Source organism: Saccopteryx bilineata, chromosome 11, assembly GCF_036850765.1.
Source record: "Saccopteryx bilineata isolate mSacBil1 chromosome 11, mSacBil1_pri_phased_curated, whole genome shotgun sequence".
Classification (NCBI taxonomy): domain Eukaryota; kingdom Metazoa; phylum Chordata; class Mammalia; order Chiroptera; family Emballonuridae; genus Saccopteryx; species Saccopteryx bilineata.
Window position 1 is genome coordinate 38,129,532 of NC_089500.1, and position 27,874 is coordinate 38,157,405.

Sequence of the window (27,874 nt, forward strand, 5' to 3'; positions counted from 1 at the left end):
TTTTCTTTTTTGTCCTTTCTTGTTCGGTTCCTCCACCGTACTCATCTATCTCCCACCCTTAGCTTTCAGCCTGCTCTCTATGTATACATCTGACTCTATTTTACTGTTTAGTTTATTTTGTTCATTAGATTCTACATATGAGTGAAATACTATAGCACTTGTCTTTCTCTGTCTGGTTTATTTCACTTAGCATAATGCTCTCCAGGTCTATTAATACTGTTGCAAAAGGTAAGATTTCTTCCTTTTTTTATGACTGGGGAGTATTCCATTGTGTAAATATACCACAACTTTTTTATCCACTTGTCTACTGATGGGCACTTGCACTACTTCCAAATTTTGGCTATTGTAAATAATGCTGCAATGAATGTAGGGGTACGTATATTATTTCAAATTGGTATTTTGGGTTTCTTCAGATAAATTCCCAGAAGTGGGATTACTGAGTCATATGGCAGTTCCATCTTTAATTTTTTGAGGTAACTCCATATTGCTTTCCACAGTGGCTGCACCAACAATGCACCAGGGTTCCTACTTCTCCAAATCTTCGTCAGCGCTTATTGTTTGTTGATTTATTGATGATAGCTGTTCTGACAGGTGTGAAGTGATATCTCTTTGTGCTTTTAACTTGCATTTTTCTGATAGCTAGTGATGTTGAGCATCCTTCTATATGTCCTTGGACACCTGTGTGTCCTTTTTGGAGAAATGTCTATTCCGGTCCTTTTCCCAATTTTTAATTGAACTTTTTTTTGTGTTGAGTTTTATATGTTCTTTATAAATTTGAATATTAAGTTTGTATTAGATGTACTGGTGAATATGTTCTCCCATTTAGTGGGTGTGGTGATTGCCAGGGGCAGTGGGAGAGGTGGAGAAGGATATAGAAAAGATAAATGGTGATGGGTGGAGACTTGACTTGCGGGGATGAACATGCAATACTATGGTGTACAAAAGATATATTTTAAAATTGTGCATCTGAAACCTTAATAATTTTGTTAACCAGTGTCACCCTGATAAATTCAATTAAATATTAAATTAAGAGCAGATCTTTAGGTAGAAGAAGTGTTTTCTTTTTCATTGTTACTCATTGTAAGGCCTTAAGTTAATCACTAAGTTTCATGAACATCACTGCTCTCATTGTTTAATGGGAACAATTCTTTTTTTTTTTTTTAACAGGGACAGAGAGAGAGAGAGAGAGAGTCAGAGAGAGAAATAGATAGGGACAGATAGACAGGAACAGAGAAAGATGAGAAGCATCAATCATCAGTTTTTCGTTGTGACACCTTAGTTGTTCATTGATTGCTTTCTCATATGTGCCTTGACCATGGGTCTTCAGCAGACCTAGTAACCGCTTGCTCAAACCAGCGACCTTCGGTCCAAGCTGGTGAGCTTTTTTGCTTAAGCCAGATGAGCCTGCACTCAAGCTGGCGACCTCAAGCCTTGAACCTGGGTCTTCAGCATCCCAGTCTGACATTCTATCCACTGCGCCACTGCGCCACTGCCTGGTCAGGCAAATGGGAACAATTCTTTATCTAAATAAAGGCAGGAGAATCAACCAAATCACCTATTAAAAATCATGTAAGCATATGCCTCTGTGGCTAGTCTACATGTTTTCAAAGTATGACTCTTCTTTATCTTCTAATTCCCTATGAAATTACAGAAGCTATTTCACTAAAGCTCATGCAATATCCTCATAGTTATTATCTAATTTCCACATTATATATAAATCTAGTAACTTTAACTCATTTTATAGAACATATGTTAACTTTAGTTATTTTGAATATCTCTTTTCTGAACTTTATCCAAGTGCTTCATTTAGATCCCAAGTAGAACATACAACTCTAATAATGTTCTGTTTACTGCTGCTGGCTGTGTTTCAAAATGACAGAGTTTTATTTATGTACTATTGGGAAAACAATTTTAAAATATAGCTGCATCACAAGCATATCTAGTTAATGCATATTAATTTTAATATAATATATATGCACTAATTATATAAATATATATGCATTAATTATAAATATATATGCATATTAAAATTGTAAAACATAAATATATATACATATTAAAAATTGTAAAATAATAAATTATTTAACCATGCATTTCTGGTTGATATTTTAGTGCTAACATTTACATACCTTTATGGCACTTTCTGCTGATACTTGGTCTATCATTCCTTGCTCTTCTGCATATGCTGGAGAAGTGGTTGGGAGACTTTAGTGTGTGTTTCCCAGAGTCCTATGGTACATGGCTCCTAGAAAGAATCAGTGTATGAGAGGCAATGGCAAAGGTTGAAGAACAGGATGGTAGAAGCTGGGGTATTTTTTTTTCTTTTTTTATCTTTGGAAACATCAGTGACAGAAATAGGCATGCTATGGTTTTATCTTCCATTGGCTCTGGTCCCTAAACTGTGCTAACTCTTCTTCTTCAGACTAGAAGCATAAGTGATTTCTAGCTGTGACATGCTTGATTATCTCCTAGTCCTATGTTTGATTCCACAGCTTTTCAACCATTAGCATGACCAGTGTTTTCAAATTATACAGTAGTATATTTTTGCTGGTTGGACTCTAAATAATACAGTTGTTTGTACCTAAAGTGGTCCTGGGTGGAGAACTTTAAAATGATATTCTAAAATTCAGGTTCTTACTTCTTGATCACATTGAAATGATTTTACATTCTCAGGTAGAAAATTTAATATGATGAATATTTTGGTGCGCATCCAGAGCCCCTTCAATGAAGGGCATGCCCAGCTGTTAGAAGTACTGTTTAAAACTAGTTTTTAGTTATCAGCCCCATCATGGATTGTTTTGGCTGTAGAGTTACCGTGCAAACAATTATACCATTACAAATGGCTGACATCCAGTGGCCAATCAAATGAATATATAAAAACCTGCCTATTTTAGCCTACTTTGGAATAACTCTGAGAGTCAATTTAGTTCCAGTGATCCTCCAGGTAGCTGGTCAAGTGAGCATTAGGCTTGTTTCAAAGTTCAAAATATCTGGCCTTCTCCCCCTCATTTTCCACTGGTACTCTTTGATAGATATCCTGCACAGTAATCTCTGCTCAAGTTCCTTTTCTAGGAAACCCAACATAGAATAAGATCATTCAAATTATTAACTGAGAATGCTTTAAATAAAAGACAGGTTTTGTTATATCAAGTAGTGGATGTAATATTCACATGGTCTTATAATGAAAAAAAATTATGAAATAGGATATCTTCTTCTGAATGAGCTAGAAATCTACAGAAACTATAATAACCTAAATATTTTGAAAAACAAGCTCAAGAAATGCATAGAAATCAAGATAACTTCTTGGAAATCATTTTTAAAAATTGTTTTTTTTCTGGTATCATAGGAACACATGCTCTAGAGAAAGAGAGAAGAGAAATATATCATTCGGTTATGCCAATTTATGTATATGAGTGCACGTCCTCAAATCACCAGACTTAATATTCTAGCTCATGCAGCTGGAAGTGGTTTTAACAGTTTATTTCAATAATAGCTTATTTTTAATAAGGTTAAGATATTTATTTTTTCCCTTGCACAGCAGGACTGTAGAATTCCAGTGATGGAAAATTTTTATTATTGGAAAAATTCACTAAGACACTGAAATATGAATTCACTCATGAATGTATGATAATGAAGAAACTAGTGCTAGAGAATCATGCATGAGTTGTTCTATATGTAACTGTTCTTCGAAGGATATATAGGGTTTATATAGGAAATGTGGCTATTAAAATAGAATGCCTGAGCCTTGACCAGGAAGTGGCACAGTGGACAGAGCATCAGACTTAGACAGGGAAAACCCAGGTTCAAAACCCCGAGGTTGTGGGCTTGAGCTCCGGCTCATCTGACTTGAGTGCAGGCTCCCCAGCTTGAAAGTGGGGTCACTGGCTTAAGTGCAGGATCATAGACATGACCCCGTGGTTGCTGGCTTGAGCCTAAAGGTCACTGGTTTGAAGTCCAAGGTCGCTGGCTTGAGCCCAAGGTTTCTGGCTTAAGCAAGTGGTCACTGGCTCTGTTGTAGCCCCCCCAGTCAAAACACATACAAGAAAGCATTCAGTGAACAACTAAGGAGTTGCGACAAAGAATTGATGCTTCTCATTTCTCTCTCTTCCTGTCTTTCTGTCCTTATCTGTCCCACTCTCTGACTCTCTGTCAGTGACAGAAAAAAAAGGAATGTCTGATTTAATAGAAAAATTATGAAATTCTGAAAGAATGGTACTCAGTTATAGCATTTATCATTTGGAGATAAGGAAGTTACAATTACCACTGGACATCAAGCCTTTATTTCCTGGCTGGGTAGCTCAGTTAGTTGTAATGTCATTATGGTATGCCAATGTTAGGGTTCAATCCTCATGACACATACAAGAGTCAAACAATGAATGCATAAATAGGTGGGATGGCAGATAATTTTTTTCTCTCTTTCCCTATTCCTCTCTCTCTCTAAAATAAATGTATTTTTTTAAAAATTATAAAATAATAATAACAATAAAAGAGTTAATGGATTTATAGAAGTGTCTAGTAGATAATGGACTACCTAGCAATAAAATGGATATGTAACGTACTAAAGTGTAAGTTGATCTATGTAATGTATATAATCTGGATTGTATGACCTAAAAACTGACTTGAGTTTTTGTAATAATTTTCAGTCATAAATCATTCTTAAACATAAGCCCAGTCCCTATACTCAAAGCACCATAGTTGAAGGGTAAGCTAAGTGAGAGGAAGAATCCTTCTTTCCTTGAGGAAAAACCTCTAAACAATTTATTCAGTATATGCAAAAATTTCAAGTCTTCCTGAAGGGTCTTTATTATTGAACACCGAAGTATAAAGGGACATAACATGTAGATAAAGTCGGGTCCATTTCCACCTGAGAAAGTCAGGGGACTAAATTTTCTCAGCCAGAAGAGTAAGATTTTGAGGAGAGGTGGGACTAAGTGATAGCTCCAATTTATATTAATCCAAGACTTCATTTGTGATGACTTTTGGAATTGCAAAAATTTGAATGTGTAACTCCCTATGCATCTATCCAAGAGCAAATGCTGAGTGCAACATGAGTTCTTTCATTAACTCATTTGGTGGTAAGGAGTTTAGAATTGATAACACTGGTTAATTGTAATACATATTACACAATTGTTTGTGTGTGTTTAATGTGTTTTCTACGTTTTTACGAGCATCCGGAACACAGATTTACAAAGGGGTATATACCTGTGAAGAATGTTAATCCGAGTTTCACTCAGAAACTTTAGCAAGGTATTCATTCCTTCTTTTCTTATTGTCATATTAAAAAAAAAAAACATTTTAAATTCCTGTTCACCTGAGCTTTTCCGGGCCACCATTCCTGTAAACCTTCCTTTGTTTTCTCCTTCAGCTCCCATCACATCACCAGTCCAAGCATGCCTGTACAACCAGCGGAGATATCTCTTATCGTGCTAAATGCTCTCCTCTGCATATTCAGACTTTTAGTTTCTCAAAATGGTGTGTTGAATGCTAACTACTTGTGATTGATTTAAAATTTGAATAACTCCAAGTATTTTGTTAGAATGCTGCTTAAAAAGAAATTTTGACCTATACAATCACTAAACAATCACAGCTTTGGATTTAAAAGGCCCCAAAAGTTACATTTTTAACCAGGATATCAGGGAAACATTTCCCAAGTGGCCTAAGGTGAACAGTTCAAAAAACATTGACTTAGGCAGAAGCAATGACTCAGCTAGAGACTTAGAACACTAAGTTAAAATATGACAGACCCTATCTCATGCAACATGTGGTTGAGGAGGGCAGAGACTCCAAATGTATCGCTATTGTCCCCATATGAAACATTTCGACCTCAGGTCCCTAATACACATGTGTTAATTTACTTATAAAATATATATAACACCTTGTAGTGAAAAACAAAACCAACAGAGAATTCTTTACCTTTTTCACTGGTTACTTTTGTGTTTCTTGGGTAACATGTATCACATATTGGAGACCACTGATCTGATAGGATCACATAAGAATATAATCATAGAATAATATTGTAGGAGACAGAGTGCTTTTATCAGTAGCAAAATCTGGAGTAGTACCAAACAACTAGAAAAGGACTTTTAACCCAATTAGGAAAACAGTTCGGAGAATGATTCCACAGATGGGGACATGAGAACTTGTCTTAAATTTAAGGATAAACAGACATGAGACAAACAGGGAAGCAAGATATGGAAACAATTTATTTTGATGGATTATGACATGAGTGGCCAAAATGAGAACAATTAAAGCAATAGAGGGAAGTGTTTACCTAAAAATAAAAAGCCAAAGTGAGAGGAAACAAGTGTTTATTTGAGATAAAAAAATGTTTAATTTTGGGAAGCACTGATTCAGGAAGAAACCCAAATGTTGTTCTAATAAAAAGGTGAAGACAAAGAGTATTTATGAGAAAGGAAAGAGATATAATTAAATAAATAAAAGGAAGGAATTTCTATGGCTGATAATAATCTAAGAAAGAAATTCTATAGGCGCTAATTAACTAACATAGTGGTGCTAATTCTAAAGACTGTCTTTAATTTTCAATCCTGTAGTTAGGAATGTGCTTTCCTGTTAGCTTTCCAGGCAGTTAGTTGGAATACAATTTTGCTTTGGCCCAGTCCAAGATTATTTTACCATTTTAAACATTCCAAAAGTCTAAGGCATAAGACTTATAAAGTAGTTCCTACAGGATGGCAGCTCCAACTCCATTTTAAAATGGCTATATTTATATTATTTTTCACAGAAGCATAATCAAAGGGCTATTTTGCGAGACATGCTAACACCTGAATATTTTCCTGTTTATGGTGAGAATACTTAAGAACTTTTTTTTTCTTTTTTTTTTTTAATAAATAAAATTTTATTTTAATGGGGTGACATCAATAAATCAGGGTACATATATTCAAAGAAAACATTTCCAGGTTATCTTGTCATTCAGTTCTGTTGCATACCCATCACCCAAAGAGAGATCGCCCTTCGTCACCCTCTATCCAGTTTTCTTTGTACCCCTTCCCCTGCCCCTCCCCCTTTCCCTCCTTCCCTCCCCCCACCCCCCGCAACCATCACACTCCTGTCCATGTCTCTTAGTCTCGCTCTTATGTCCCACCAATATATGGAATCCTGAAGTTCTTGCCCCTTTCTGATTTACTTATTTCACTCCGCATAATGCCATCAAGATTCCACCATTCTGCTGTAAGTGATCCGATGTCATCATTTCTTCTAGCTGAATAGTATACCATGGTGTATATGTGCCCCATCTTCTTTCTCCAGTCTTCTATTGTTTTTTTACAGTGATTAAAAGCCTTTAAGCAAACTCTTGGCCAATACGACATGAATCCATAAAAGAGTAGTGTCCTTAACATGTTCACCAAGTCCAAGTTGGCCCCATCACCATGCCAAATCCCTGAAAAATGCAACCCAACCACAGTTCAGTCTGTTAGGAGCTGTCACAGGGAGCAGGAGTCCAGGAAAAGTCCACATCCAGGAAAAGTCTGCATGGCACTGGAATTGTTGTCACCATTCTATACTTTGCAGCTCATGTCCAAGTCCCAATGACCTTCTATCTGGTAATGGTTCAGGTAGCTAAGTGGTCAAAGTAGCATTTTAGTCAATTGTACAGAAGATGAATTTGAGGAGAACATGACCAGATGTAAAAAGCAACATGAAAAACTGTAGCAGGACTTAATGTTAAAAACTGATGAGTGCCTCAGCTAATGCACTGGAGAGGACATGGACATATTAAACAAGAGGAGGTGTAGGGTGAGGAAGAAAAAGAAAAGGGGTAACTCCGATGTCTCTATATTCCTCTCTACTCACTGCATGGCAGTGCCAAAAAATAAAATGAGGTACATATAAGGTTATATGAAGAAGCAAATGTGAAAGGAAGATATGAGGTCTATGGATCTTCTTAGTTTGGGGTTCTTATATAACATCCAAGTGGAGATATTAAATGGACTTTTAGTGGGTAGAACTTAGAAAAAGTTGTAGGCTTGAAACATGTATTTGGAGCTCTTTATGTATAATAAGTAAAGTCATAGTGGTAGATGCATTCACCTAGAGGGGGGGATGCAGATTGAAATGAGGACTAGCACTTGCCAGGGATGATGGGATCTGGAAGGAAACAAAGCGACAACTTTTTAGAAGGAAATGAAGAAGAATAAAGAATGAGTTATGTACCAGAAGTGTATTAGAAAGCAATAACCAAAAAGGGGGGGGGGTTAGGGTGTCTGGGAACAATCCTTCGTGGATGTGGCTGAAGAACTGTATAATCGAAACAATGAGTGGCCCTGGGTAGGTAATAGGCTAAAACTGGAGACAATGTTAGTATCACAAACCTATAATGCCAGATGCTTTTTTATAGCAAATTTTAGCTGAGTGGGTGAACTAATAGAGAAAAATAAAAGATTTCTAAAATCAGATATTTTTTATATGTGAATGAAGGAAAAGTGTGAGATTTTAAGAAAACCAAATTTTTTAATAAAAGCTTATATTAATAGTCACACAGTACTATGGTTTATATTGATGACATACTTTTTTTTTTAATATTTGCCTATGTGACCTGTTTTGAACTCTATGAAACCTTTTAAGTGATTAAACAGATATCCAGTTGTGTTCTTGATATCTGAAGTCTTACTATAACAATACTGAAATCCCTATCAACTTCTTTGTTTTATTTTATTTTTTTATTTTAGTGAGAGGAGGGGAAGCAGAGACAGACTCCTGCATAGCCCCAACCGGGGTCCACCTGGCAAGCCCACTAGGGGGCAGTGCTTCGCCCATCTGGGGCCCTTGCTATGTTGTAACCAGAGCCATATTTTAGCTCCTGAAGCAAAGGCCTTAGAGCCATCCTCAGAGTGCCCAGGGCTAACTCACTGGAATGGACCCATTGCTGCAGGAGGGGAAAAGAAGAGAGAGGAATATAGAGAGACATGAGAGAGGGAAGGGTGAAGAAGATGGATACTTGTCTTGTTTCCCTGGCCAGGAATCAAACCTGGGACATCTACATGCCCAGCTAATGCTCTACCAGTGAGCCAACCAGCCAAGATGAAATCCTTATCAACTTCTTTTTTTATTTTTTATTATTTTATTTTATTTTTTTACAGAGACAGAGAGAGAGTCAGAGTGAGGGATAGACAGGGACAGACAGACAGGAACGGAGAGATGAGAAGCACCAATCATTAGTTTTTCGTTGCGCATTGCGACACCTTAATTGTTCATTGATTGCTTTCTCATATGTACCTTGACCGTGGGCTTCAGCAGACCGAATAACCCCTTGCTCGAGCCAGCGACCTTGGATCCAAGCTGGTGAGCTTTTGGCTCAAGCCAGATGAGCCCAGGTCTCGAACCTGGGTCTTCTGCATCCCAGTCTGATGCTCTATCCACTGCGTCACCGCCTGGTCAGGCCCTTATCAACTTCTAAAACAAAACATTATTTGATTATTATCAACATTAATTAATAATAATGTAATCCTCAATTTTTCACTGTAATATTAGTACTTATATTAAATTTACCATTGCTTTCTGTTGATATTTGCTATTTTGTTACAAATTTTGGTATTTGCTGCAAAAAACTTCTATTTTTAATTAACATTTCAGAGTTAGGTAAGTTGGGTTCAAATGTTAAATCCTTGTCTATAAAGTGTAGATAATAGATTAAAAAATTTTTTTAAAGTTTATTTATTTTTTTATTTATTCATTTTTAGAGAGGAGAGAGAGAGGGAGAGAGAGAGACAGAGAGGGAGAGAGAGGAGAGAGAGACAGAGAGAGAGAAGGGGGAGGAGCTGGAAGCATCAACTCCCATATGTGCCTTGACCAGGCAAGCTCAGGGTTTCAAACCGGCGACCTCAGCATTTCCAGGTTGACGCTTTATCCACTGCACCACCACAGGTCAGGCCTTAAGTGTAGATAATAGATTTATTTGAAGATTAAATAAAATTTTACACATACATGAATACACATATATTACATGTGTGTATGTGTATATATATCATATTATAAATATTTACATATATTACATATATTTATTCATAGATTAGCATGCTGTTTCTCAGTATTATTTTGTTATCCTCATCCTCACCATTGCTGTCCTAGTTCAGAAACAAAGAACTAATTTCTAACGTTCTTCTGCTCTGTTGAGGGAGGCAATGGACCTTGAACATCCATCCCTTCACAGCTTTGTTAGTTATGTGAAGAATGCAAGACCCTGACAACTCTTCACCGAGGCCATTTGTAAGGATGGTGTTTAAGAGATCAGGTGGCTTGCTTCCATTTACTATAACCATGGTGAATCTCTCTAGCTCAGTATTTCTCTCCTGTAATGAAACTCAATGTGTGCAGGCATTGATAATAATTCCTTTGTGTAGCCCCTACGGGTGATGATGTTACCAGACTGAGCCAGGCTCTGGGCAGTTTTTCGCAGTCAGCCAATCAAAAGGGATGAACTGGCCTGAGTATATGAGTGTCTCTAATTCAGAAATACCGGTGCCTTGAAAAGCAAGGGATTCCTGTCCACAAAGTTGTCTTAACACTCTCCTGGTGTTGGCAGCTTTGATAGGGTTCAGGGGAAAAAAAAGTAAAAGTTCATGTAGTTAGTCATGTAACCATGTGCAGGAGGTCAGGATTCAGCTGCAGAAACATCTCCTCTGCAAGTTCTTCTGATGTAGCACAGACCTAATCAGCATGGTCCTGTCTGGTGTCCTTGGTAAATCTTCAAGACAGTCGAAGTCAGGTGCCTCTCAGGAACAGCTAAAACCTAGAACCTCTGGTACCATCATACTCTGGGAATTATCTGTGAAAAAACCTCCCTGTTTTCTTAGGATACAAAGGAGAGGTTTAACATTGGTGAACTAAATTCTAATTAATTTCTAGGCCTTAACTTTTCACAGTAAATCCTGTGGCTAGGCTTTTACAAACAACTATTGTGACTTAAACTTCCCTAATTGTCAGGTCCCTCCCCAGTGTATGCTTTTCCTAACATTCCTGCAAAGGTAAACTTTTTGCTACATTTCAAAGTAAAGGCCAGAAAGCCAATAAGAGAGACTAGCAAGCGGATTAACTAGTTCCTAACCCTTACATATCCCCTACTCATTACAACTAAAAGGCTACTTGTCACTGAAGCCAAAATTTCTCACATTTGGGTCCCCCTATCAATGGGAAGGGAAGCCGATGCAAATGAATCGAACTTCAGCATATCATTTTTGCCATGGGTAATAACTTTTTGCCTCTGATTCAGATCACTTTATGTCTTCTTCTATGATCCAAGAGACAGTAACTAGGTAAGGTGCTTATTTAAGTTTGTTAGAGAGTGAAATCCTTGAGTCTGCATACTTCATCACCTCCATTGCTATAGTCCACGTATCTATAATTTACACTACTGGAAGGGGAACATTTTAAAAATGCTGATTGTACCTTAGACTCCTGTACTCAAAATTCTTCCATTACTCTCTAGTGCTTATAGGAGCTGCTTTTGTAGCTTGTTTATTGAGCTGTTAACTTGTATCTCACTAACAAACAAAAATGATGTATTTACAAATTTATCTCTCTATTTACCTTATGACAGGTATTATTTTATGATATGCATTCTTAACTGCTTGTTAAATGAACTGAGTTGACAAAATATGAAGTATAATTAATGGATATATTAGAATTGAAATGAAGAAAAGAAAGTTCAGTATAAAATAGAACATTTATTGTGCAATTAATAGAAAAGTAATTAAAGTAAAATCAACATAATACTTTCATTTCTTATCTATAATGGATTAAGTAACATTTTAAATATTATATCATAAATAGTGTTTGTTCCAATAATTCTTAGTTTTATTTGGCATTTTGCTAATTTGACCAATAAATCTACAAGGGATATTGCTATGTATTATTTTCAAAGAATTTTCTTATGAACAATAGTTTTAAGTAACAACTATTATTGTTTATAGCTGTCATCTAATCAAAACATCCTGCCATTTTATTTAACATATCAACTAATTATTTTATCTAAAACATCAGGTATGCTATCTTTCCATATAATTACTATTATTATAATATAATTACATAAAATTAAAAATCTGTAAACAATGTATTGCTTATTACAATATGGAAAGATAATATGGTTAATATGTTTTATTTTGTTTTGATTGTCAAATACCAGCTTTTTAAATGTAATTACTATTAAAGTTTTTTTATTTCACATTTCCTTATCAAATGTAATAAAATAAAAATGTAATAAAATTATTTTTTAGACTTTTCTACTTTGCAAAACATTTTCAATTTAAAAATATTTTCTAATTTGATAGAATACTTATAACTGGTTAAGTAAAAATAATATACATATGTTCTAATTATTTTTAGTTAAAATTCTTTTAGATATAGGTAAAAGATTTTCAAATTTTCTTAGGCAAAAATTGCATATTTGTTGGAAATGAGCTTTATCAAAATTCCAACAGCAGTAATTGATGTATCTTTTTCTTTGAGTACAGCCATAGATCCAAAACAACTTTAGGGTCTCCAGTTCCTTATGCTAATTTTTTTGGGGGGTACATATTTCAAAATTTAAATTCTCAGGATGGAGAATGTGTTTTTCAAATGTGGAGTCTGATATCTTCATATGAATCAATCATAACTAGGAGCAAGTATAGAAAGTTTCTTTTTAGTGGCTATCACTTTTAGACCTAAAAAATCTAGAATGAAAGGAGGAAGAAGCAATGTATTTAAGTGTATCATTAGATGATAAAAGGTACTCACTTTGCTCTTTGATTCCTCTACACTGTGTGCTTGATGGGAGAGAGAGTTCTATATACTGGCACTTGGCTAAAAATACATAACTCATTTTTCAAATAAGAACTCAGTCTTTTAATGTATTCTTTTTACTAGCACCATATAAAATTAGCAATAACTCATTCTATCTGTGTATTAGTCAAGCTGTGTCAATTTGAATCAGTGAATTCCATGGATATTGATTCTTTTCTTTGGCTGATAAATGACTTCTCTGGTTGGAATTAATATAGAGTAAAATGCATTGACCATATATAGGGTAGTCAAATGGTGATTCTAAAAATATCATCAAGGCAGGGGATGGGAACCTATGGCTCATAAGCCATATGTGGCTCTTTTGATGACTACATCTGGTTTGCAGACAAATCTGTAATTAAAAAAATAATAAAGTTAAAAATATAAAACATTCTCATATATTACAATCCATTCATTTCCCACCATTCATGTTCATGGTTGCGGGTGGCCAGAGTCAATCACAGTTGTCTTCCAGGATAACATCAAATTTTTATTGGATAATGCGTAACGTACACAGGTCATTGTGAGGTCAGAAAGTAAATTACCTCCTTTTAATCAAGTAGTCAGCTAGCTAATTGCAGAAATCTTTTTGACAAAGAAGATGGCTAAAAGAAAAAAAAGATGAGTATCATACATTTCAGCAGGAATGGACAGAGGAATTTGCCTTTGTGGAGAGAGAAGGTTCTGCAGTGTGTCTAATATGCAATGATAACATTGCATCAATGAAACAGTCAAATATAAAGTGGCACTTCAACACATGCCATACTACATTTGCATCGAAATATCCAGTGGAGGACAGCAGTAAGGAAGCATGTCAAGAGCTACTGTGCAGAGTGCAAGCTAGTCAGCAGCAACTCCGTGTTTGGACCCAACAAGGTGACTGGAATTTGGCTAGCTTTGCTGGTTCTTTAGCAATTGTGAGAAATGGAAAGCCATTCACAGATGGGGAGTATGCCAAAACATTCATGCTTGATGTTGCCAATGAACTTTGTGACAACTCTTTGGATAAAGACAAGATAATCAAATGAATAGAAGACATGCCTCTGTCGGCAAGAACTGTTCACAATTGTACCATCATGATGGCACATCAAATTGAGGCAACACAAGTAAAGGACATAAATTCAGCACCATTCTTTTCTCTCGCTTTGCATGAGTCAACAGACATAAGCCATTTATACCAGTTCAGTGTGATTGCAAGGTATACTGTTGGTGACACACTACGTGAGGAAAGTCTTGCTGTTTTGCCTATGAAAGAGACAAGAGGGGAGGATTTATTCAAGTGTTCACTGAGTTCACTAAAGAAAAATATCTACTGATGGATGAACTTATTTCAGTGTGTACTGATGGTGCTCCGTGCACGGTGGGGAAAAACAGAGGATTCATAGTGCTTCTTCGTGAACATGAAAAGAGACTCATCCTAAGTTTTCACTGCATCCTACATCAGGAGGTGCTTTGTGCTCAGATGTGTGGCAAGCAGCTTGGTGAGGTGTTGTTGCTGGTCATTCGGGGGTCAACTTTATTGTTTTAAATGACCAAGCTTTAAATGATTGCCAGTTTAAAACACTGCTGGATGAAGTTGGGAATAATTATCCTGGCCTGCTTCTGCACAGCAATGTGCATTGGTTGTCAAGAGGGAAGGTGCTCAGCCATTTCACGGCTTGTGTGAGTGAAATCCGGACTTCTCTGGAAATGAAAAATGTCAAGCATCTTGAGTTAGCTAATGCTGAGTGGCTCCTGAAGTTCTACTATCTCATGGACATGACTGAACATCTGAACCAGCTCAATGTGAAAATGCAAGGCATTGGAAATACAGTCTTATTCCTTCAACAAGCAGTGTTTGCATTTGAAAACAAGCTGAAACTCTTTATTGCCAACATTGAAACAGGTCGTTTACTACACTTTGAAAAACTGGGAGAGTTTAAAGATGCATGCACAGCAAGTGACCCTGCTCAATATCTTGATCTCTAGCAGCTAGCGGGCTTCACTAATCTCCTGCAGTCATTCAAAGTGTGCTTTGGAGAATTTTGTGAGCGCACTTGGCTTTTTAAGTTCATCATCCATCCACATGAGTGTGCAGTGGACATTGCCAACCTGAGTTACATCCCCGGTGTCTCTGTCAAAGATTTTGATCTACAAGCTGCCACCTGAAGGCCTCAGACTTGTGAGTGAATAAGTTCAAGTCACTGAATGAAGATTTGGAAAGATTTGCACAGCAGCAATCAGAGTTGGCGAGCAAACACAAGTGGAGAGAAATGAAAAATCTTTAAACTGCGGACCAGCTGATTGTCAAAACTTGGAATGTGCATCCCTTCACATACCACACACTGCAACATGTGAGTATTGCTATACTGACAATGTTTGGCTCTACATATGCATGTGAGCAGTCTTTGTCACATCTAAAGAAAGTTAAGACCAACCTACGATCATGTTTAATGGATGGAATTCTCAATGCCTGCATGAAGCTTAACCTCACTACATATCAACCAGACTACAAAGCCATCAGCAAAACCATGCAGCACCAGAAGTTGCATTAATGGTAAGAAGTACTTTATTCATCATTGGTTAGCAACAGCATAGCAATGTTATTAAAAAGAATTCAGAGACATTGTACTTTAAAAATGTTGGTCTTACATAAAATGCACATTTAGTGTTAAACATATTGTATGGCTCTCACAGCCAAAAAGGTCCCTGACCCCTGCATCACGGTCAGGGAAACCATACTTAAATCTATACAGTGGTACCTTGAAATACATACAGAGCAACATACAAAGTTTTTATGTTTCAAGCTTGTATTTTTGTTCGAGATCCGAACGAAATTCTGAGATATGAGTCATGATTCAGGAAGCTGCCGCTAGTTGGTGTGTTGGCGCACGAGTCCAGTATCAGCAGTTTGATATATGAGTTGACTGACTTACAAGCTCTGTTACAGAACGAATTAAATTTGTATCTCAAGGTACCACTGTATTAGGTAATTATTCTGTAGGGATGAATTGCTGGCCAAAATATGATATAATGGGCAAGAATTTGTCCACAGAAAACAGGTTTTCTTTCTGTATGGTACCACAACCAGGAATAGTTTGGGTTGCTGCTATAAAGGGATGGCAGACTTGTTCAGAAGATGTCTGTGCTGCCCAGACTGTGCATAGACCCCAGACTTAACACCATGTCTGCTTTTTACATAAGTATAGTAAGCAACACACTGTCATACTGTGCTGTACAGAGAAGCTGGAGGACTGACATCAACAGAGTGGTCATCCTAACTAACTGAATATATAGAAAATATTTTCAGTAAGGAACTTCTGATGAGTGTTCATATGGATTTGGATATTTTCATGTGTTTGGTGTACAAGGAAATGTTCAGTATTAGCCTTCTCCTGATAAATCCACAATCTCAGTTTTGCTACTTTTTTTTACATCTACCCAACCCACTAGATACAGACAAAGACAAATAACAGTTAGAAGTATTATACGTTAGATATTATCTATCAAAGCTACTCTTCCTGAGTTAAAATTGTAAAGTGGAGACATTTATAAACCAGTTTTGATTTTATCCATTTCTTTCATCTTTATTGAGAGATAATTGACATATAACATTATGTGAGGTTAGTAATATAAAAACATCATACTTCCCAGGATAACATAGGTAAAAGATGATAACAATATGGGACTGCTTTAGAAAATTCTGTTAATGCCACTTTGGATTTATAAATGATTATTATCAATTAATTATTAAAAACAGTCTGGCCTGACCTGTGGTGGCGCAGTGGGATAGAGCGTCGACCTGGAACACTGAGGTTGCCGGTTCGAGGCCCTGCACTTGCCTGGTCAAGGCACATATGGGAGTTGATGCTTCCTGCTCCTCCCCCTTCTCTCTCTCTCTCTATAAAAATCAATAAATAAAAAAAATTAAAAAAAAAAAAACAGTCAACCAATAAAAACATAACTAAGTGGAACAACAAATCTATGTTTCTCTCTCCATTTGTCTCTCTTTCTAAAATCAATAAATAAAGTTTTAAAAAATTACCATTGCTCATTATATCTGTTACATCAAATCTTTGAGTATGTGTTCTTTTTTATGCTAATATCTTAACTAATATATTGTCTCTGCCAACATTTATCAGTGAGCATCTAGTTCTTGAAAGAAAGTCACCTCCAAATATGTCTGTTACATTGTTATCTTTGATTGAAAAAATTAGCATTGGAAAATCCACATGGTATACCAAATATTTATAATGTATTTAAAGTATATCTTTAATATTGCTATTATTAGTAAATTATATTAACTAGAGTTATAAATTATTAATATGTTATACAGTAGTCTATATCATTTATCATTGTTAATTCTTATTGTTTTTTCCCCTTAGTTATAAGAATAATTTTTCTTATATAAACATAATGAACATATGGCAATGCTAATAAATGAGCAATTGGAATATTCTAAGCCAGTAGGAACACATTTACTTGCTTCCAAACATGTGTTCTGTGTAATGACATTGGCATATACTATAAATTTAGTACAAGTTCTGCCAAATTTTAAGCAATATAGAAGAGTAGCATAGTTATGATAAAAAATAGTAACAACAGCCCTAGTAATATCTAAGAATGCTAGCACTGGTACTAAGAAGAAGTATGAGGCAGGAAGGAAGCAGAGAAAAGAAAGGATAAAAAATATAGCTAACATCTAAGAAGATTAACAAGATGCCTAACAATGTACAAAGTGCCTTACATTCCTCAAATCATTTAATTATTAAAACAGAGCAAAGATTTAGAGAAATAATATGCTCATGATATGAAGCCACTGAGGAACGGAGGAAGATATCAGTATGGCAAGCTGAAGAAACTGAAGTACAGTGGGGTTGGAACACGTACTTGTTAGTCCAGCCTGTTGGGTGTTGGAAACACAACCTTGCACTTATCAAAGATCATGTTGTAATTTACTTTGTCATTTCCAACCCTTTCAAATTCAAGTGTGATACTGCACTTAATTTCCTATATTTTCAAACTCCTTTTACTAATTTTCCAACTGGACTGCAATAAAATGCATCACCTATTGACACTAACACATTTTTACCTATCCAATCACCTCATTTATGTTATTATTTTCTTGCTCATCCAGGTTGGATTGAATAGTTCATCACTAATGATTATATTCACTCCCTTGCTTACATCCTCATTTTTTCTTTTTCTTTCTTTCTTTCTTTTTCTTTTTTTTTTATTAAGTGAGAGGCAAGGAGGCAAAGACAGACTTCCACATGTGCCCTGACTGGGATCCACCCAGTAAGCCCCCTGTGAGGTGATGCTCTGCACGTCTGGGCTGCTGATCTCTTGCTCAGCAACCAAGTTATTTTAGTGTCTGAAGTGAGGCCATCAAGCCATCCTCAGCGCCTGGATCCAACTTTGCTCAAACCATTGGCACCATGGCTGCTAAAGGGGAAAAGAGGGGGGCGGGGGGAGATGCATATGTTCACTTCCCCTGTGTGCCCTGACCAGGAATCAAACCTGGGACTTTTACACACTGGGCTACTACACTCTACCATTGAACCAACTGGCCAGGGCCTCATTTTTTTATATAATGGTAAAATTGTGCTTATTTTTCTAAAGCTAGTTCTCTCTCTTCTCAGTTTACTCACCTGACAACAAACAGTAATTAAACTATACACTAAACTTAGGTTACCTGTCAAAGTCTCCTTATTCCAAAACTATACCTAAAATCTCAAATTGGCTATAGCAAATACATGCAACCATTTGTCTAATTTTATGTTTGGTCCATAACCTATAAATTTAAAGTAGTCCATTGGCTGGCTGCCTGCTCTAATGCTTCTCTTGTTAATTCATTCTTCTATTGACCTGTATCTTTTTTTCAAATTCCTCCTAAGCCTCTTCACAAAGTCAGTCTCATCTTATTTCTTTTTCTTTTTAACAAATAAAACAGCCTTAATAGATATTATTTTGTATTTATATAGTGCCTTCTTCAAGAATGTTAGATGCTTTATAGAAAAGTATGTCTAATTAATCCCCACAACAACCCTGTGAAGTAGATGTTACTCTCATTTACAAGACACGGAGACTGAAGCACAGAGAGGTCAAGTGACTTGCTCAATAAAATCCTATTTTATATATATATATATATATATATATATATATATATATATATATATATATATATATATATATATATATATATATATTTTTTTAACCCATACATACTTATTCTGACCTCTCTGGGCTTACAATGGATAAATTTGCCTCTTGGATCTCAATTCACTACTTAGATCTGAATGCCATTCACCTACCCAAGATATCACTCCCCAAATTTCCTACTGCTTTTCATACATTAGCAATTTTTAAACAACCTTTTGTGTTATAATTTCATGTGGTAGAACAAACTCATTTCAGTTGTACATCTTGATGAGTTTGACAAAGGTATATGCATTTGCAACTATTGCCACAGGAAGAAAGAGAATACTTCTATCATCCCAAAATTTTCTTATATTTCTTTGTAGTCAATTACCCTCCCAGTTCTGGCCTTAGACCTTCACTGATATGCTTTCTATTCTATGAATTACTTTTGATTACTCTCAATTTTCAAAAAAGAGTAGAAACATAAAGTATGCATAGCTTACTCTTTTATGCATAGCTTCATTGTTTTCAGTATGCTTTTAGGTTCCATTTCTGTTGTTGAATGTATCAATATTTTGTTATTGTAATGATGTAATGAACTGTATTGTATGGATATTACATAGTTTGTCTACCCATTTACCCATTTATATGTTGACATATACTTGGGCTGTTTCCAATTTTTGACTGTTAAGTATAAAGTTGCGCACTTGACTAAGGCACATTCTGTAGGCATTCTTGTATACATATCCCTGTTCTTATGTTGCTTAGATAGATACCAAGGAGAGGATATTTAGCACCATATAATATATTCATGACTGTATTCCAAGTAGTGTACTGATCACCTTTTTATGAGCTTATTGGTTAAATACATGTCTACTTCCTTGAAGTTTCTGTTCAAATATTTTGACCATTTTTAAAAAATATTCTTTTTTCATTGAGTTGCAAGGCGTTTTTTGTTTGCAGGGCAGGACACTAGTACATTTACAGATGTTTATATTACTAAATAATAATGCAATAAATTCTGTATCATATACTCACAATTGTAAACCTACTTTTTCTCTAACCTGTATTTTATTCCAAAGTCTTGCCCACCATTTCACTTTCTAAACAGTGTTATTTGAAGAGCAAACATTTTTTTTTTAAATTAGGTGAGAGGAGGGAAGGCAGAGACTGACTTCCTCATGCACCCTGAATGAGTTTCACCCAGGAAGCCCACTAGGGGGCGATGCTCTGCCCATCTGGGCATTGCTCTGTTACATAGCAACTGAGCCATTCTTAGTGCCTGAGGTGAGGCCACAGATCCATCCCTAGCACCCTAAAGGCCAACTTCCTCCAATTGAGCCTTGGCTTCTGGAGGAGGAGAAAGAGAGAAAGAGAGAAAGAAGCAAGAGGGAGAAGAATGGAGGAGCAGATGGTTGCTTTTCCCATAGGCCCTGACCAAAATTGAACCCAGGACATCCACACACTGGGCTGATGCTCTACCACTGAACCAACTGGCCAGGAAAATATTGTTAACTTTAACAAAATCCAATTTATCTGTTCTTTTTTTATTTTTTATATGTCATGTGTTTTGTCCTTTTACAAAGATTTTACCTACACCAAAATGACAAAGTTATTTTTCCCTTCAGAATGTTTATGGCTCTAGCTTTTATGGTTTACATATAGATCTATTATTCAATTAGAGTTAATTTTTGTGTATGGTTAGAGACGAGTGTGAAAGTTTATTTTTAAAGAACTATCTAGTTCATCCAGCATTATTCATTGAAAACTATTTTTTCCCATTGAATAATCTTGGTACATTTTTCAAAATTAATTAAAAGTATTTGTCTAACTATAATTAATTAAAAGTATTTGTCTAACTATATTTATAATTAAATAAAAGTATTTGCTATCTTTCATTGGTGAATACAGGTGATTTACAACTATGTGCCATGACATACTGATGTGCAGTGAGAATTTTTCAAACATACAATACCTGACTATTTATTCAGGGCACTGAGCTCTATTACAATGTTTTGCAACATCTAGTTCACACAGTAGTGACAGTCCACCTGAAATTTCATGTGTGAAGATTATAGACACAGTGAACTTAGTCAAGTGCACTTATGCTTAGGGTCATTTCTGCCTTAGTGGTCCTCAAAATAATTGTATTTTCACTGGTCCACAAGTATAAAAAGTTTGAAAATAACTGCAGATTGTCAAATAAAATGGAAACAGTAAACACAACAATAGCCATCCATATGACTGAGTCAAAATTATACCTATTATTTTTTTGTCAGACCAGCAAAAAATATATTTTTGCTGTTTTGTAGACTCGTAGTAATTAGTTTATGGGTGCCATAAGATGAAAAAAAAAAATGAAAATCGCCAATCATATGTTTCCCTTAACACAACAAACACATTCACTTGATTAATGTAGCTTTACAATATCTTTTATTTATTTATTTTTTTGTGACAGAGACAGAGAGAGAAGAGAGAGGGACAGATAGGGACAGACAGACAGGAAGAGAGATGAGAAGCATCAATTCTTTGTTGAGGCACCTTAATTGTTCATTGATTGCTTTCTCTTATGTGCCTTGACCAGGAGGCTAAAGCAGATCGAGTGACCCCTTGCTCAAGCCAGCGACCTTGGGTTCAAGCTGGTGAACCTTGCTCAAACCAGATGAGCCTACACTCAAGCTGATGACCTCAGGGTTTCGAATCTGGGTCCTCTGGGTCCCAGTGCAACGCTCTATCCATTGCACACTGCCTATTCAAGCTACAATGTATCTTTTAAATCAGGTAGTAAATTTAGGGTAGTGTGGTCCAGTACTCAATGGGGAGAATGTAGCCCCTACTTCAGAACTATATCACTCAATCTCTGCTAGAGTTTTTAACTCTAGTTCCCTTAGAGTAGTGGACCACTGGTTCAGTTTGGTTGCAGCCAGCTGTCCTAATTGCAGGTGCAATCTCAGCAGAATGGGACCACCCAGGACTTGGAAAAACCGTTCAAGACAGTCTTGTTAAGGATGGCCCCAGCTGAGCCTATATAAGGAGAACCAGTTATACAACTATTCTTAGCTTTAGAGCCACTCATACTCAAACCCTGAACTATAACATCTGAGGAAGACATGATTTGAAAGTCCCAACTCTCTGAGAGGTATTTCCTTCCCCTTGTGGATCAGAGCTGAGCAGGATAGTGCCACCAGGACTTGGGAAAACAGATTAAGATAGTCTGTCTTTGGAGGTGGCATCAGTCAGGCCCAAGGGAGGGAGCCAGCTCCATATTCTCCCCAGTTTGATAGCCATGCTCATTTGAACCCCATAATAGAGCCTCTAAGCGAGATGTCCTCTGAATGCCCAGCTCTTAGAGGCTCTTCCTTTCCCCCCAGGAACTGAGGACAGCAGTGTGGGGCCACTGAGACTTGGCAAGATAGAACAAAATGGTCTCCCACTGGGGGTGGTGCTGCTTAGCCTGCAAGTAGCCGGGGAAACTGGCCCTCATTCCAAAGCCTCACAGTTTAATATCTGTCTGTCTGCCTGTAGTTTCTTCAAAGAAAGAGCACATCAAAGGTCCCTGTTGGGTGCAGGCACCAGTACTTTCTACCAGACTATACATGACAGGCTGGTGTCACCAGTATTTGGAAGACCAAATACTGTTAAGCACTCCCCAGGATGGTTCTGTAAGAATAGAATTGTCTGATCTTGGTATCTAGGACCTTAGTGCCCTATGAGATTTGATTCTGGATAGAGACCTCAATAGCAGATACCTCCCACCCCCACCCCAGATCTCTCTTTGAGGCCGTACAAAGTAGATTTTTACTTTATAACTCCTATATGTCCTTAGTTGCCTTTCCGCTACTGGAACCCCAGTTGAGTGTTAAGAACAAGCTTCTGTGCTTTAGGCCTTTAGGAGAGCACCTGAAATTCTAGAAGACTCCTTCTTCTTCCCTATAAACAGAGTCCTCACTGATTTTTACTGCCAGATGCTAGACAGGTTCCACTTTGTGGACCTGGTGGTCTGGGATGGGAGTACTGGTATGGATTGAGACCCCATGCTTCTTACTGGAAACTATTGCAGCTGGATATCCCTTTAGCTTCTCAGCTGCCACACATGGGTGCAGGGGCCAGCCCTTTTTGTACCTCTGCTCTTCTTACCAGTTGCTATGTAGCTTCTTCTACATATCCGTGGATATAATACTCCTGTTCAGCTACCCTTAGTTGGTCATTCAGGTCGATTGCTCTATAGTTTAGCTGCATATCTGGTTCAGTGCCATGAAGAGGTGCGTATGGCTTCCACCTACTCTGAGGTGATGATAAAAATCTTTTGTGTAATTTTTTTAAACCATGAGTTTATATGGCTAAATTTTTAAATTTTCTCTTCCTTTTTCTGTTTCACCTTTGATATTTCTAATTTTGTATGCTTGTATTTTCTCTCATTTTCATAAATAGTTTCTTGGTTTTCCCTTAAAAATTAGTTTTTAGGTGAATTTAACAAGCTAATTAATTTTTATTTTCATTATTATTTCCCCCTGATATTTCTTGTTCTACTTGTTTTATTTTCTAAGTTTTTGTTTGAAACAATAATACAGGTTAATTCATCATGTTCAAGGGAACTTCATAGCCGTACACAGTTCAAAATAGCACCAAAAATGTATATGGATTTTTAAAAAAACTTTTGAGTCCAGCCATAGGAAACAAACATTCTACATTTTTCTAAATTTTTCCAAATTCTAAACATCACAGTAACTTCTGGACACCTACTAGTGCTTTTCTCATTTAAGAAGTTAAAGTATCACTTCTGTAAATATGTTTCAGGCACAACAAATACATAACTACTAAATATATCATATATGTGTGCTAGACATGGTCTAAGATTTTACAATCTAATTTATTTGATTCCAGTAAATCTTACTTTCTATTTTGTAGTTTAAATATTTTATGTATTTAACAATTATGCTACACAATTTAATTATAAAACAGTTGATTCTTAGCAGAATTTTAGCTGAGAATTCTATTTAAGACATTAGCAAAATATAAGTAAGCACCTAATTTATTTGAAAGAGCATTTTTAATTTACTTAAATATACCAAAGAAAGGCAAAGTTAGAATACAAGTGCACATTTCTTGTTTCTCAGCACGTTATCTTTGCCACTATGCTTAATTAGATTTATTTATTTATTTATTTAAAATTTTATTTATTGATTTTAAAGAGTGGAGAGGGAAAGAGAGGAAGGATGCAGAGGTGGCAGGACAGGAAGCATCCCCTTGCTTCCCATATGTGTCTTGACCAGGCAAGCCCGGGGTCTTGAATCGGTTACCTCAACATTCCACTGAGCCACCACAAGTCAGGTTTAATTAAATTTAAAGATATGTTTTTAGTAAAATTATATTTCTACCAACTGCTGTCACTCAATTCCTGATTCCATGTCATTCTCGATATTAGAGTACTTGACAATCTTCTGACAGAATCCCAACTGTCAGTCTGGTGTGTTGATTACTGCTGCTTCTCTTCAGCCTACTTAAAGATTTATTATTTTCATCAGAACAAAGATATTCTTTCCTGTTTCAGTCAACTTTAGCCTGTCAGTGCCCAAATATAATAATGGTGTAATGTTTTCTCTGAGCACATCCTTTTTTTTCCTCTACATGACTGAGAGAGAAAATCTATTTTTCCCCTCTGAAAGTTAAGTTCATTCCAAACACCAGGAATCTCTGAAGGGCTTTCAACTCTTTAAATCACACAGTATATACATTATAGCCTTGTATGCAGATTGTTGGTTTCTAAATATAACAGAATGCACAAAATTGACCTAACTGAAATTTTGATAAGAACCCTCTGCCTTAACTTTCAGAGATATAATTTTTAAGTTTATATGAGAATATAAATGTAAACTGTTACCAAAAGTTGAGATATACAGAATCACTAACTCATATTTTTGGTTCAGTGTACATTAGCATATAGATCAGCATATGCAAGTATGCTTGTATTTACTTTTTTTGTTATTTCAGTGACTGGGGTATTGGTTTGTTCATAAGTTTCTATATTATATGAGATAATCAAATCAAATTGGGAAATATCTATTGATTTTATTAGAATTATGTTTTTCCCCCATAGTTAGCTCTAGCAGTCTTCCTAAGATGTAGAAATATGCTTGGAATAATGCCAAAAAGATACACTTTCTCATCTTAACCTTATTTCTGAGTCAGTATTGTCATACATATTTAATGTTTCTAAAATTTTCAAGTAGAAGAAATATCTCATTTATAGAGAGTGTTCATATGCAGTATCTGTAAATGCTTTATATTAATACAAGGTTTCTAAAGCTTAATGATCCTGAGGAAAATTTGAAACATATTAAATATAACAATACAACACATGTTTATTTTAGAGAAGTTCATCTATGAACAGAAAGAACATATTTTCTTTTTTTTTTTTTTGGAAAGAATATATTTTCCTCTACATTTGCAATTATGTGCTTCTATTGATGGTGCTCGAATAGTGGACTCATAGCTTTTGGTAGCATATTTCTCTGTCCACACCCCTAGAAACACACATTCGTGTGTAGGTACACACACACGTACACACACAATGTGCAAATGCCTGAATGCCAGATATTGTTAGGTATGTAGTAAATGACATGGACTGTTTTCTCCTGTGTTGTTTATTCCAAAAAAAACTTTACCAGGAGATTGTTTGTGCTTGACTTACCATTGTGCACAGGCAGAAGAGAAAAAGGAGAAGAAAAAGGAGAAGAAGGAGCAGTATTTTCATGAATAAATTAAATCTCAATTCCAAACAGCTTTTTCTATTGTCTTCAGAAGATATCAACATTTAGAAATTATGTTTTCTAACATAAGACAAATAATCAGATGAAGTTTAGCTGTACTGAATCACCAACGATATTATTGAGAGTAAATACAATTTATATCTATAATATTTACCTGATGAAGGATGTGGTTTCACACACCAGTTAAAAATGCAATAAACCAGACATAATTGCTAGTGGAAAAGTCAACTCTATACAATCAGAATTTTATGTATTACTTAAGAAGATGGAGAATTTATCTGTATGCTGCAGGTGTAGTGGCTATAATTATATAATACCATTAAAAAGAAGGTTTAGAATCTACCAATGCCTTTTCAGAAAATTCAAAGAAACATTTTTTTAATTCTAGGAAATAATATGTGTTAATAACAGCTACATACTAACCATAACAATTAAAACACTTTTTAAACATTTGCAAATGTAACATTTTAAGAGTTTGGTGGTGTCATTTATTATGACTTAATAAAAAAACACAATATAAATTAGGTAAACCTATGGGAGAATTTATAATAGCATATGCAGTCATTTACTTCTAGGTTACCAGTTCAGATTTGATCAAGTTAGTAAAAGCAAAGTACCATTAACCCCAATGACTGTTTGTGACCTATGTGAAATAGTTTTGTGTTTTTAGTCTAAAATGCAAAATCCACCCTGGTAATCAGACTCAAATATGAATCTCATGAGAAAGGCCAACATATACCTTCTATTTCAACCTAACCTACATTATTGCCACACATCTAGAGGATAACTACTGCATAAGAATAAGATAGAATAGTCCTATATGATTCTTACATATGCAAAGCCTTCTGTTCTTAGCTTTTTCTCTTGTTAGAGATGTATAAAGTAAAATCTAATAACACTATGCAATAAAATTGCTAAAAGCAGAGAATATGTTTCCATGCATAGAAAGTATAATGCATATCTTGAAATATAATATAGAAAACTATTATTATTTTTATTTTTACATCAGCATACAGACACATAGGTAGGTGACCTACTGTTTAGCAGAGCATATTTAGAAGGCACAGTTCACAAAGATGGGCTAGAACCCAGGAATATTTGGAGAGATAAACTTCTTTGCAAAATAGTATCAGGAAATTTGTGTTTCTGACAAAACCCATAGAGGTAGAGACTTGAAACATTAGGAATCAGAAATTATTTAAAGGAGCCAATGCTGCCAAAAAATACAGAAATACAAACCCTACTGACTCCTACACATTCTGCAAGGACAGCAGCACACATGGGTATCTTGAGGGTTGGAAAGTGGAGAGTTAGATGATTCATGCCAGAAAATAATCTCATGTTTATGTTGACTTAAAAACTGTAAGCCATTTCCAAGTTTTTGAATATTCAAAGAAATGAGAAGGATGCAGAATATCTTCTGTTGAGAGTATAGACTTTGACTTACAAAGGAATGGAAACCAAAGGAGACATTCAGGGAAAGAGTATATATTAAAATAGATGTTCTTATTTTGGTAGCAAGTAACACAAAATGCAAAATGGAACCCTAAAATAAAGCTTTACTGATGTGTTGTTTTTCATTGATTCAGGGTTATAACATTTGAACATGAGTATCCAGAGTACAGTTGAAGTTGGCATTTTAGATATGATTTTGGAGTCTATTGTACCCTACTTTGAAGATAATAAGAACTCGTTCACTAGTGATAGTGATGGAAAAGAAGTGAATCTGTTAAGGAGGGAAACAAATACAAGGTGGATTATATTAAGAGCCACCTACAGCTTCTCAAGAAATCACCATTGGTTGACTGGACACCAGTGGTTGAGAAACTCCATAGAATGACTGTGAGAGAGAACATTTGATCGAGGATGGGTAGAATGGGAAGTGAATTTGCTGGATCCTTCCAGTCTTTATCTTTCATTGTTAAAATCTTAATCCATGGACAAAAATCTGCCAAATCTCAGTTTAATTAATGTGTGACTGGAGTAATTATTGAATGTGCTATCGAAGGATAGTTGAGTGTTGGCAGATATCTATTCATTTTTACCTACAGATGTTGTTGTAATAGGTGCTGTTAGTGGCATGGGTCTCAACCACTATGTAAATTTTGAAGTAATCTAAGATTCTGCTGTGGTGGATAAAGTAGTCTTCCCAGGGTTGATAATGAAGATGAAGCTGAAAGTTATGGTCCAGATCTCTGTCTGAAAAA